We start from the raw sequence: 14,290 nt of genomic DNA, 5'->3' as shown, positions 1-14,290 counted from the left end.
TTTTGTTAAAAATTTACTTTTAACACTTTTTTATTTGTTTTTTATACAGGTGTGTTTGTCAATGACATTTAATTTTGTTTTAAACTTCAAAAAACTTACAATGAAAACCTTAAGTTTAAAATTCACTGATATAATCATTTTTATTATTTAAATTATTTTTTTTTAATTATTTTTAGTTTATCTAATAGAGATTTTTTTTTTAATGTAAAAAAATTTTTATTGGCAAATATGTTTTAGTTTATAACAAGAAGCATTATACTAAATAAAATTTTTAACTCTACTTTATCACCGATATTTTTTTTCTATTACATGTTCTTGTTTCAATATATCAAAAACTTTAAGAAATTCTTTAACTTAATATAAGCAAATATTTTGTATAAAATAATTTTGTTTCATATATTTTTAGTACAAGTAAGAAGTTTTTAGACAAACTCATTACTCAATATATTTTTATGGAAAGAAATGTACTGTAGTAGCATTAACTTATCGAGTTAATCCTTTTGCAAATTAAAGTTGCAAAAAAAAAAAAAACTCAACCTCAATTGATATTGAAGACAAAATAGACATCCATATTTAACTCATCATAATCTCCGTGGCATACTTGTGGTAAATTTACCTTTCTATTTTTCTTTAAATAGTTTTATGACTTTTAATGCAATGAGAAAACGTTTTGCAAAAAATTACTGTAAACCCAAAATACCTACAAACTCCGCTATTAAAAGTTAATTTAGCCTACCTATACACATACATGCCTTTAAGCATTATATTAACTAGTCATGTATGTTTTAATAAGAAATTCATAATATAGTCTTATTGTACCTTGTTAGAAAAGTTCGAAATATGTAATTCAAATATTTAAATATTAATAACTACAATTCAGCTAGTATTCTTCTATAACTATAAGTTAGTAAATAATTTTATAAAACTACCCTCGACTGAAATAAAATTACAATTAAGTTAAAAACGATCAATTTTATAACTGATATTGCATTTTATTAAAACTTAATAAGAAAAAAAAAACTCTACAAGGTTTTTGTTTGTTAAACACAATGTGAGTAACCTCTTTAAACTTGGTTAATTATTCCTTATTTTAGTTTACCTATACACATATATGCTATTAACGATGTTAGATATTTACACACTTTCAAAAATTTTTTTTATTGTATTTTTGTAACTGTTGTTATTTATTTCGATTTAACAAAACTAATTTCAAGTTAACTTTCTTAAATAATCAAAGTATTTAACACAATGTGACTAAATATATTTATATTAATGCTTAATACCTTCAAATCTTGTACAAATAAAACACTTGAGAAAATATTAAACTAAAAACATATATGTCTAAAAATGCCATTGAATGGTTTTATTTACTAGTTGTCACTTTCAAATCTGTAATTTACTTTTTCTTTTTGAATTATACAAAATGCATCTATTAATTATTTAAAATCATGTTTTTTATTTTGACACACTAGATACTTCAAACAGTTAAGGAGCAGACGTCAGCAGAAATCAAACAAACACCTGATCGAGCATCTAGCTGTTGTGAGCTATTGTAAGCAACGTCATTAAGGTACTCAGAGTTTAAAAATATTTAGAATAAAAACTGAAAAATTATGTTGCAAAATTAAAACGACGCATTTTCCACATCATGTTAGTAGACTTTAGAGAGCTTTATTGGTCAGCTTTTGAATTTTTCTTTTGCGAATTAAAACTTTGCTTTTTCTAACTTGATTAACAGAGTACTAGTGGAGTTTTTAATTTTGTATTTATGAAGTAAAAATTTTACTAAAAGCTAATCAAGCTTAGTATTAGCTTGAACTAAGGTTAGATAATAAAATATTAGAAAGTTATAAATTTATATTTCATGATTATTACTTACGTTTTTTATTATCAAGTTTAATATTATTTAATTTTCTTTGATATATTTCAGATTTTTACACCTTTAAGTTTTACAAAATTTTTACTCTTTACAGATTTTGTTAGAATCTTTATTTAATAAAAAAAAAACAATAAAACTTATCAGCATAGCAATAAGTAGTATTATCTTATTATAAGAGAGTTTTTTTTTTTAATATTTTGCTAAACAACAACAAAAATACTTTTATAACTAGTTGTACTAAGTTTATTAAAAATATTACAGTTACACAATTCGCTGATTGAGAAATTAATAGTGTTTATAACTTGAATTATGGTTAAATCTTTTTTTTATCTAATGTTTTTGTTTTTTTTAGTGGTTTCACTAAAAATATCATGGTTTTATCAAAAGGATAAAAAAATGTGTTTAAGTTTAAGAGCTGCTATATTTAACCTATCTATACTTATAATTGTCCTGCTTGAAAAAAATCATTGCGAACCGATTTTTAAACGAAAAGAGAAAGTTTAGTATTATTATTCAAACTATTTAATTTCAAATAGTATAAGTGATATAAAACGTAAGCTGTTACCAAAAAATAAAAGGTTAATATTTTATGAAAAACCTAAGATAAGTGTCCTAGCAGTGACTTTATTTTTATCTTAATATTAATGATATGACTTTAGGAAGCTTTCTTGTTCAGTTTTTAATTTTTTTAAGTTGCAAAGTAAAATTTTGTTGTTCTCATACTTTAATAGTTAAAATTACAGCATATTAGTAGAGTTTTTATTTCTTACAAAATAGAAATATTACTAAAAGCTAATCAAGCTCAGCATGTCATATAAAATATAATCTATTTCTAAAACAAAATAAAAATAAAATGTTTCATTCTGAAACATTGGTCCATGCTCTTTCTAATATTTTTTTTAACTTGATAAATTCATTACGCTGAGTATGTCAGCGATTCAAATTATTGTATAGTGCTTGCAATATATGCAGTTGCTGAACTAAATTGCAGAACTTTTAAAATCACTCAAAACTTTCTTACAATATGAAGGCTTTAATATTTGTATTACACAAAAATTTATATGTTTAAAATTAAATTTTTTTTCTGAATTTGCTTCTCGACTGAAACTGTCCAGATAATTGAGCGTCCGGATAAGTGAATTCCGGACGAGTGAGTAAGAACTGTACTAGAAAAAAAGTCTCAACAAAAAACTAAGACTAATTTGAATATCAATTTTATCAAGCAAACGAGCTGTTGTGTGTTTTGTAAAGTGACGTCGCTAAAACACTTAATAGAAAAAAAAAATAGAATTTAAAAATTAAATTTTGTTGCAAAACTGAAACTCTACAATTTCCAAAGCATGTTAGCAAAACTCTTAAGCGATTTAAAATTCAGCTATGGATTTTTTTTAATCATATTAAAACTTTGTTTCTTTTCAGCTTATACCAGTATAGTTTACACCTCATTCTTATACATTTTGTTATAAAATAAAACTGTTACTTGAACCTTATTAAGCTTAGTATAGTTATCTTCGTTATATAAACTAATAAAGCTATGGATGTAGTTTTTGTTCTTATAACTATATTTTAAATTATTTTTCTTAGTTTTATAAAGATATATTAATCTTACAGTAGTAAAGTTTTCGATTTATAGTTTTTAAAATTTTGATCAGAACAATTTTTTATTAGAGTGAAATAAAATAAATTGTCCGCACTGCAACACAAAATTTAGTCTAACAATAAGAGAAAAGTTTTTTATTTCATGACAAATTTTGCTTAACAACAACAAAAAATGTTTTATAAGTAGTTGTACTTTGTTTTTTAAATTTTCACAATTCACTGATAGACAAACTAATAATTTGTATAACTTGGATTAAGACTTTAGTAATTTTAATTTTTGTAACTCTAATGCTGGTATGTATATGTTTACTGTTGCACTTAAATTATCATGATTTTAATCAAAATGAAAAAAAACCTATATATTTATAAATTTAAGACCTGCTATATTAAACCTTGCCATGTAGTTGCCCTACTTTGAAAAAAACCACTGCGAATCAGATCTGTATTTGCAGAGATAAACTGCGACTAGAACTAGAGTTATAAAATATTAATTAAATTTCAAATATATAAGTCATATAAAAAATAGGGTATTCATAATAATTATAATAGGTAAAAATAAGATGTTTCAGTTTGTAACACTGTTCCACTTTACATTAGTAATGTTTTTGCTTTGTTAAAAATATTACACTGAAACTATCAGCGTTTTAAAAGTTTGGCGTATATATTATTGAAAAATGTCTTAATGTAGTACTTTGGCTTTTAATAAATTAGTATCTTGTCGAGCAAGCGAGTTGTTGTGTGTTTTAGTAAAGTGACGTCACTAAGCTACTTAGAAGAAAACTGTCGCAAAATTATAACGCTGCATGTTTTGTGTAGCATTTTAGTATGTTTTATCGCGCCTTACTGTTCATGCTTTTGTTGCAAATTAAAAGTTGTTTGAACTCACATTCTACTAGTATAACTAAAGCATATCAATAGACTTTTTGTTTTTTAGGTTTTCTTTTTACTTTTAGATTTTTTAATCAAAACTACACTAAATAAAAAGTTTTAAGTAAGGAATCATATTTTTTTCTGTGTCACAAATAATTATATGAATTATAAAATGTTTTCAAAAATAATAAGGTAAGAAAAAGATGCTTTATTATGATAATTAATCAATGCTTTATATTGTTGTTATACTTGGTAAAAGTACTACGCTGTTTATAACAACATTATAAATTTCCTGTGTATGTATTTTAGAACAATTTTTAGATTAACAAATGAGTTTTAACAAGTATCTTATCGAGCCGTTAGGACTTTTTATGGGTAAAAGTAACGAATAGAAGCTAAAGTAGGTGTATACATGTGTTCATTAAAATGAAAATAGTTTCTACAGATTTTTAGGGGTTAATAGTTAATAATCCGTTAACACACAGAAACATATGTTGGTACAATAAATAAAGATTACTGTATAATTTGTTCTTATTTTATATTCCAGTAAGGTTGTTTCACTAGAATCTGTTGCTAACATTCACTTAAATTTATACTTTGAGTAGTTATCTTAAGCTTGTTCATAATTATAAAAGCCAAATTTTAAATGCATTTGATTGCTTTTATGCATTTAATTATTCTAGATTTTACATGTTTTCGATGGTTTAAAACTTGACTATTTGATAGTATTATTATTACACTTTAAAATAAAATTATTTAAATTACACTGCAAGTTGACTATTTAGTTAAAAAGTGGATATTGTGTAGTAATAATAGCAAGTTGTTAACGTAATTTCTTATAATTATGATAGGATTACTTATAATTCATTTAAATGTTAGTTAATTAGTTTAGAAATTAAATCATTCATGTCGTATAATAATAAAAAAAGAGTTTAGTAATGCAACTAATTATAAAAACATGTATTTATATAAGTTACACTGCGAATTATATAAGTTCCAGCTGAAAGGTGTTTATTGACGTCAATAGTTGTTAGTTTTTTAAAAGTTATGCTATAAAAAGTTTTTCAGTACTAAGCTAATTCAGTTGTAAATTACTAACAACATTAGTATTTGGCAAAAAATATCGATTAGGTTATAAATATTGGGTTAGTTTATAAAATTTTCATTCAAAAATTTTTTTTGTAGTCCTGAATTGAGTTTAATGTTTAATGAAAGTTAAAAAATTCTAAAATTAAAACAAATACGATGATCTAGCTAACTACCCGTTTGTAATAGTTAGATAAAATGAAATAAAATATTTATAAAAAGTTTCATATGTTTTACACTTTTGGTAAAACTTAATTTATTCTAAAAAGTAAAATTTGTTATATTTCAAAGCAAACTTTCTAAACTAACACAGTAATAATTTTCTAAACAATCACATACTAATGTTGTAAAAGCAAACAATTAGTTTAAGTGTTTTATAATAGAAAAATTGTAAATAGTTTTACTGCCTGTAACATAATTATTTTGCGTAAAATGACTGATCACTATTTTCTACAAAATTAAAACTTAAAACTAATCAGAAAATAAATGAATTTATGTAAGAGAAACGTTTTGTCTATGTTACTAATTTAACTGCATTGTATTTAGTTCATTTTGTTTTATTTTTTACTTGGTGTTTAATTTCGTTCATTTTTTAAAAACTATATTGGTTATTAAAGCTTCTAGATTTTTTATTATAATTATATGTTATAAATAGTATCAATACTTGGTAACAAAAACTCACATATCTGTAAAATTAAATTAACTATGCGTCTTTTTTTACAATAAATATTATAATTTTGGTGTTTAACTTCAAAAATATTTTATATAGAAAAAAAGAAATACTTAAATATATCAAAATTAGTTGAATTTGTTATCTTTATAATTCAAAACCGAAAATGATAACAGAAGGTTTTGAAGTTTGTAATATTTTTATATTACATGTTTCAAAAAACAATAACCCTTTCTACAATCATTGTTTTGAATTTATCTAAACTTATTATAAGTATCAAGAGTTGAAAATATTTTTCTATTAAGGCTATTGACAATTTGAATTGAAAGAACACTAACAACCTTTATTAAAAATTTGTAAAGAAAAAGATGATAACCTTTCGGCAGCACCGTTCAAAACTTAAGACATCATTATAATCGAAAAAAAAGACTCACTACTGAGTTATACTTCAAAAACATTTTGGGTAAAAAAATGCATCCGACTTTCGTCGAACACCTTTGAAAAAATATAGCATAAAATTTTGGGTAAAAAAAGGCATCCGACTTTCGTCGAATTTGATAGTTATAATTGGATAGCTTTACAGTTTTAACTTAAATTTTCAAACAGAAGTAAGTAAAATTTTTTGAAAAAAATTAACTTTAGAACTGTTATGGCTTGTTTTAAGTATTAACTAAATAAATATGATAAACAGCTTAAAACAATTTACCACTTTACTAAGTTTTTGCTGCATAAACACAATATGAGCAACCTCTTTGTACTTAGTTTATAACTGAAATGGTTATTTATTCCAAAACCAAGTTTACGTGTACATTAGTGGCGTCGCGTGGTAACTTTTTTAGGTAGTGGAGAAATAAAATCCGAGTTGCCGGTGATCGATTTGCCCCTACTTGATTTGTTTCTACTCTAATTGTCCCTGCTCGAGTTGCCTCTGCTCGACTTGCTTCTGCTCAAATCGCCTCTGCTTAAGTTGTCCCTGCTCGAGTAGTCCCTTCTCGAGTTGCCCATTTGCAAGTAACTTCTGCTCTGCTTAGCTTTGTACTTATTTTTTGTTTTCAATCGCCTGTGGAATGATACTTAAGCCTGTATTGTTTAAGGAAAGTTTTAACTAAGCTTACTCACCGCAAGATATTGATTTTGCGGTAATTCTTGATCGAATTTTGCTTTTTTGAGTCAATATGCGGCAGTCAGCTAAGAGTTTGCGGCAGTGTAGTGAGCAAAATGGTCTAAATTTGAGTTCTATAAGAAACTTTGTTCTAAAAAACAACTGAAACGATATAGATACTTAATATTTTCTTACAATATTTTAAGGTGGCGCGAATGCGGCAGTGCAACACTTCACGCGACGCCCCTGCTATACACGTATATGCCTTAAATCATTATATTAATCAGTCATGTATGTAAGAAAATCATAATATAGAAAAAGTCTTATTTCATCATGTTAGCTAAGTTCCAAGTATGTTTAAAACAGTTTGTAATTAAAATTTAAATAGTTTTCTTCTGTAATTGTAACTTAGTAAATAAGTTTACAAAAGTACCCTCGACTCAAATAAAACTACAATTAAGATAAAATCAACCTACTTTATAGTTGTTATTGCATTTTATTGAAACTTTGTAAAACACTGAAAACTAGTTTTCTTTATATTTTTACGCATGTAGTTGTATTTGTTTACAATTACAAACCACATAGAAAGTGTTATTTTTATAGGCAGAGACGCTTATTCATGTGTAAACAAAGATAAAGCTCCAAAAACTAGCAGTACGACTTTTAATGAAGCCAAAATGTTTAATTAACTTTTCAGCGCGGTGTATTTTTGTAAATTTTTTGTATAACTTCTAAAAGAAAACTACCCAAAATAAGGTATGACGTCCACAAAATAATGGAGATTTTTTTTTTGCAAATTTCTGCAACTAAAAGTACCCAGTATCTAAAACCATACCTACCTACCGAAAAGTGTTTAAGTTATATATTACGTGTATTTTAATTTAATTAAACTATTTAACTATCTGAGTCAAACAAATTCTGTGTGATGAGTAAAAACGAAAAACTGCAACAAGTTTTGCTAATGTTATAGTTTATTACTTGAGTTTTAATTTAATTTTGAACTAAAATCCTGACATAGTTAAATCGTTTATAGTATTTGTTAATATGTTAGTCAGCTTTGGTTTGATTGATCCACCTAGCGTTTCTTCTGATGTCGACGAACCACGCATTCTCCCGGACGTCTCTAATGTTCATCCCGACCAAGTACCTGCCTCCGCCCGCGCCGCCTGCGCCGCCTGCGCCGCACACCATCCCCGCTCCCTTGAGCGTCTTGTTGCGGTGTTCCGGTCGGAAATCAATAAAGTTGACCTCATCGACGTTCAAGCGTCTACCGTCTTGCTCGTACCCGTTGAGAGTTGCCCTCTTCCACGTCAGGTACGTGTGCGTTTGGTTGTAAGCAGCGTTCCAGTCCCAGCTGGCAAACTGGCATTCGACCGGATTCAATTGTTCGTCCGGCGGCAAATCGATTTGTTGAACAAACTTGCCGAAGACGAAGTCCTTGGAAACCCTGCACAGCTGGAGTATGCCTCCCGTCGCAACATCACCACATTTGCGCCTGGGGCTCAAAGTTATAAATTCAAAGTCCACCACTCCCGCAAAAACACGCGCGTCCTTATAAGGCCTTGCGCCAAAGCACCCTTTGGCCGACAGAACCCATCGTACGCTCACGATGACGCCCGAGCACTCGAAACTGGTACTTACATTGTTCATCATGAAAATTGCGGTCTGGTAAGGGAACTGGCCCATTACGGCGTCCCTGCCGTCCAGCAAAACTCTCTCGTTGCGCCGCTGCATGCGTCCGTTGATCCAGTCGTGCCAATCGGCGATCCTGACGTACTTCGCTGTAGCTCCCACCCGTCCCTTCGACAAAACACCGTACACCGACATGTGCTGGTTGCGATTGAAAGGTCTGGATGGGGGGTGGCACGAAAGCGGACCGCCCGAATCTCCCTCTCTAGGCCCTAGCATTATATCATTTGTGTTTTGGACGTAAATTAAGGGGTAAGTGCGACGGTAACCCTGAATTGTGGTTCTGGCAAACCTCAGCTCACGCGAACCTATATCCGTTTTATTTTTTTTCGGAGCGGAAACTCCCCACCCGCTGACGTCGCATTCCCATCCGACCTGGCTCCGGCTGTGTGGGTTGCCCAACACGGCCCTGGCTATCGCGGTCATGTCGATTTCGATTTGTTTGCGGGTGTGAATCAACGCGATGTCTGAGCCCGGCACAGTTTCCCATTCACGGTGCACCATAAAGTCTTCGTCGCGATCCACCCGTATTTCCTGCTGGAAATCGTCATCGTCGCGCGAGAGCCCTCCAAAGAAAAGCACGACGTAATGGCGCGTAAGCAGATGTTCTTGTTTCGTCTCTTCATCTTCTTTCGTCTTTCTCTCTGGCACACAGTGGCCTGCAGTCAACACAAAGTGCCTGCTCACTATCACCCCTCCGCAGACGCCCCTCCAACCCTTATTCGTTGCTACCTCCCGGTAATGGCTATCGATGAACGCGTGGTAAGGATACTTTTCCTCGGAATCCACTACTTCTCCCCGCCATACCTGGCAGTTTGCTTGTAAAATGACGAGGAAGAAACAAAAAGCGATTTTTGATACGTCCGACGCCATTTGCTTCTCGTGAGTTTTTTTTTACCGAGTTTTGTGTTTTTTTGTTGAAATTACTGCAAGCTACGTCATAATCAAACTCGACAATCTTTTTTTTAAGTGATTTTTTGGTACATTTTACCATTGGCTTGTATTCATTTGTTACTACGAAAACATATACGCTTCCGTTTTACTTTCAAATAGGCTGCGACAAAAGAACTCAAACGAAGAAGTACTGATGTGCATTTTAACACAAAAATAATCTTTAACTGAGCATTTTTTATTTTTGGTATGTTTTCATATGAATACAAAGTTCTCAAAATTGTGATTTGTGTGATAATAGTTTTATAATTAGAAAAAGCCTTTTATTATTAAACGTAAAGAAATTTTGTTGTACGCTATTGTATACACTGTATTTTCTAGACAAGTTTATTTAAAAGACACAAATCGAAACTAAAGTAAATAATAATAGTCCATCAATTAATCATTTTATTGTCTCTTTATTTACTTTTTCATTAGTTAAACCTACAAAATACTATTTTTCACTCTACACAACCTAGTTAAAATAAAGAACTAAATGTATTTTAAAACTTTAACTTACTGCTACACTAAGTAAACATTGTTAAGTTCAATAGCTATTCTAAACAAATGTATTTAAAAATATTTTACCCTGTAAACTAAATAATAATAGATTTTTAAATACAACTAGATTGATTGATCGATTTAAATAACCACATTGAGACAATTGTAAATGGTATATAAAACAAATTACTTCAAAAACAGTTTAACACAGTAATCATAAAAAGCATGATTATGGAGCACAATCTTTCCGTTATATAGAAAAACAAAAACTGTTATACTTTTCTAAAACTTATGGAACAAAACTTAAGTACTTATTCCGAAAGTTCCTAAGAATGTAAGTTTTATAAATTTTACAATCTAAAACTTTTTATCAATAATGCAACCTTACACTAATAAGACTTTGTAATTTTTTTTTATTACTTTCTATTTAAACGGGTTATACACGATTGATATAACATATAGTAATTATAAAACTTATTAAAAACTGTTACTGAAAAACTTTATTATATGTAAGTGTTTTTTCAAAACTGTACTAACTGCTTTACTTTAAAGTGACACTTAAAATAAGATAGAAAAACAAAAACAAAAATTAAAAATTTCCAATTAAGTTTGTTTAAAGTTAGGTGTATATATAACCATAAACGATTGAAATTTTCCTTCAAGTTCTACTTATAAATATTTGAAGGTTATTTGTTTAGAAATTTTTAAATTTACTATCAATTTCATCATTATAAAAAGTATAATGACACATACAGTATAATGATTTATAAAATAATGCCATACAAATGCAAGCTTTATTTTAAACTTGACACTAGACAATCTTTTTTTTTGTTTAAAATAATCAAAAACTTTAAAAAACATTTTAAATTCATGATTTTATATACGTGTTTTCATTAATTATAAAGAACTGCTCTATTTTTTGCTAATTTTGTATCTCATCATTTTCTAAAAGAGCTTCATATATTAAAATAGTCGTTGTTGATTAAGCTTAAACTGTCTTTCAACTCAACATTATCAGTAACAATGCTTTTAATAATCATGGAATAATAATTTGCATGTACGTTGTAAAATTAAATACTTACATAAAAGCGTGAGTTTTAAATATTTTTGTTGTAAAACACGTGAATATTGAATAAAATAAAATTACGCTAAAAATGTTCCTACGTAGCAACATGATATATCTCAAGACACCAATTGAAAAAAAAAGAAACATGTTAGGAATCTTTATTTTATACTGAAATAACTAAAATAAAAAATGATTCTCCTCAAAAAATAAAGATTTTTAAAATTTACTTCAAACTGTCACGTTCTACTTAAAAAAGATTTTAATTTCCTAATACTTGTTGTTATGTAACATTCGTCTTTTGAAGTTTTATTTAGTTTGAATAACTTTACGATTGAAATTTTGTTTGCGTCTTGAATATACGTAATATCAAATATTTTAAAATATAAACAACTTTGTTTGGTGATTAATAATCAGTTTTAATTACCAGTTACTAGACCTGAATATATTGCTATAATTTCAAGTTTTGATTATAATCAACTTAGAAACTTTCCATTAAAAATAGAATGTTTTGAAATCGATAGAAACGGATGTAAAATAGTTTAATTTTTTAAGTAGTTGAGAAGATAAGTTTATTTACATATATACTAAGCTTTTACAAGTTTAAACACTATCGCTTCGTTTGAAATTTGTTTAGGTAAAGTTTACGCGTTACTTAAAACAACTTTGCTTAGACTAGTTTGCAACGAAATATTTAAACATATTGCTTTTACTCAAGTTGTTTTGTTGAAAACTTAAGTTTAATATACGTTAAAATCATAATAATTTTATTTAATTATCTTTTTTAGAAAATTTTTTTTTAGTAATAAAATCGAAATAACTATACAAACTTGTAAGCATCCAGTTGATTTTAAGTCTAAATTATTTACTAAGTTTTGAGAAAAATATTAAAGCAGAAATTAAAAACACAATAGAAATTTACTTTTTTTTAACAAGCTAAAGAAAGTGAGACCGAAACAGTCAATTTAAATAAAAGCACACGAGATTTCGAAGAAGCAACTTTTAAATATTATACTTTAAAAAAGGGTACTAGTAGGAGAAAATACTAAATAAGCTTAAAATAGAGATAATTTTTTTTTTCTAAATATAAATTATTAAAATAACTCGGTTTTTTACTCGAATAATAATTCATTTAGAAAATAACATAACATTTAAAATTTCGACTTTACCAATTAATTGTTTTAAGGTCTGACCGTACTAAAAAAAAAAGTTTAAATAACTAAGTTTTTTTAACAAATATTTAATCAAAAAAGGAAATAAATAAATCAAATAACATAAAATACTTAAGGATTTTAAATTTAATAACATACTATTAATTAATTTAATAGTTGTATTAGGCTGTTAATGTTTTAGTAACTTAGTTAGTTAACATAAATTCATAGTACTATGCTTAAACTTTACACCGAATATTATATAAAAGAAAGTTGAATTTGTTAAAAGGGTCTTATATGCTAACTAAAACCGTGAATCTTTATTTCTTTTTTGATTAAAAAAAATATATATATATATATAATGTAGTAAAATTCGTTAAACTTAAAAAATTTAACACAAGCTTTATTTATTTTGATTTTAAGTTAACTCTATGGAAATATAAGTAATAAGTGTTTACAAATTATCTTTCAATATTTTTTAGTGCAAACAACTATACTGTAATAGTATTTAACTAACAAGTTGAGTATTTTGCATTTTATAAGTCTTCAAATTCAGTATTAACTTTTATCAACGTGAATGACAAATAAAACATATTCTCTATACTTCATGGTTAAAATTTTTGTGCATAGTTAAGCTTAAAATATTTTTCTTATACAAAGAAAGTTAAGTCAGTAGCATGGATGAAAGTTATAAGTATACAATCAATCAAACTTATTTGAAAAAAATCTTACATATTTACGACAACATGGTTTCTAACATTATGGTGTTTTGTATTTTTTTATATAAACGATTTCTTATGAATAGTTTTTTTTTAGTTTTTGTAGTTTAAGTGTCTCAATTTGTTAATTTTTCTAACTATGGCTGTCTTTATATTTATATTTTATGAGAATTAAAATAGCAAATTATTTATTTTTCAGTTGAAACGGGCAAAAGTTTTCTAAATTTACTACTATAAAAACTTAAAATAGCCTAAAAATTTCCTAATATATTTAGAAAACTTTAAATTTGGATCGCAAAAGCAAGTTAATTTTTATCAAATCTTCTAAAAATATCTTTAATGTAAAATTATTAGGAAAACTTGATGCTTCTTATTACATTTTCAATAAGATTTATTTTTTGTTTTCTTCAATTATTACTTTTTAATTTATAATTTTTATTAATTAAGTAAGCTGCAATAAGTAATTAAAATGGTTTTGAAAGATAAAGTTTTATATAATAATGCTGCTCAACAAATTGATAAACTTATATTGACTATATATAAAAACAACAACATTTAATACGTTAAAATATGTCTATTAACACGTCACAATGTCAATCTGAATACGCTTTAACGCAATGCACAAACGTAATTGCTTTTTTGTGGAACAGTTGTTTGGGTATTAAAGCCTTTTTTAAAGGAAATTTACGTTTTAGACTGAAATTAATTATCTGTTATTTTAGAAATAAGGGAAATTTATAAATGAAAAAACGCTATATTAACATAGTTTAAAGGAACTTACAAAATTTTCTTCAATTAAAGAGTTGTAACAAATAATGACTAAAATTTTTAACTTAAAAGTTTTACATTTCTAAAACGTATTAGCTAGTAAGTTTATTTATGTTTTTTAATTTAAGGTAATAATTTTTAGTCTACTAGAAATGAGTATCCCATCTATGCTTTTTGATATGTGTAAATATATAAAACTTATTTGTAAAACATGTAATTTTAAAACAGTTAGTTTATGTGTGTCATATACTTATATGAGTGAT

Source organism: Thalia democratica, chromosome 3 (genome assembly GCF_965202585.1).
Source record: "Thalia democratica chromosome 3, ktThaDemo2.hap1.1, whole genome shotgun sequence".
In the NCBI taxonomy this organism is placed as follows: domain Eukaryota; kingdom Metazoa; phylum Chordata; class Thaliacea; order Salpida; family Salpidae; genus Thalia; species Thalia democratica.
Note: the sequence above shows the minus strand (reverse complement) of the source record.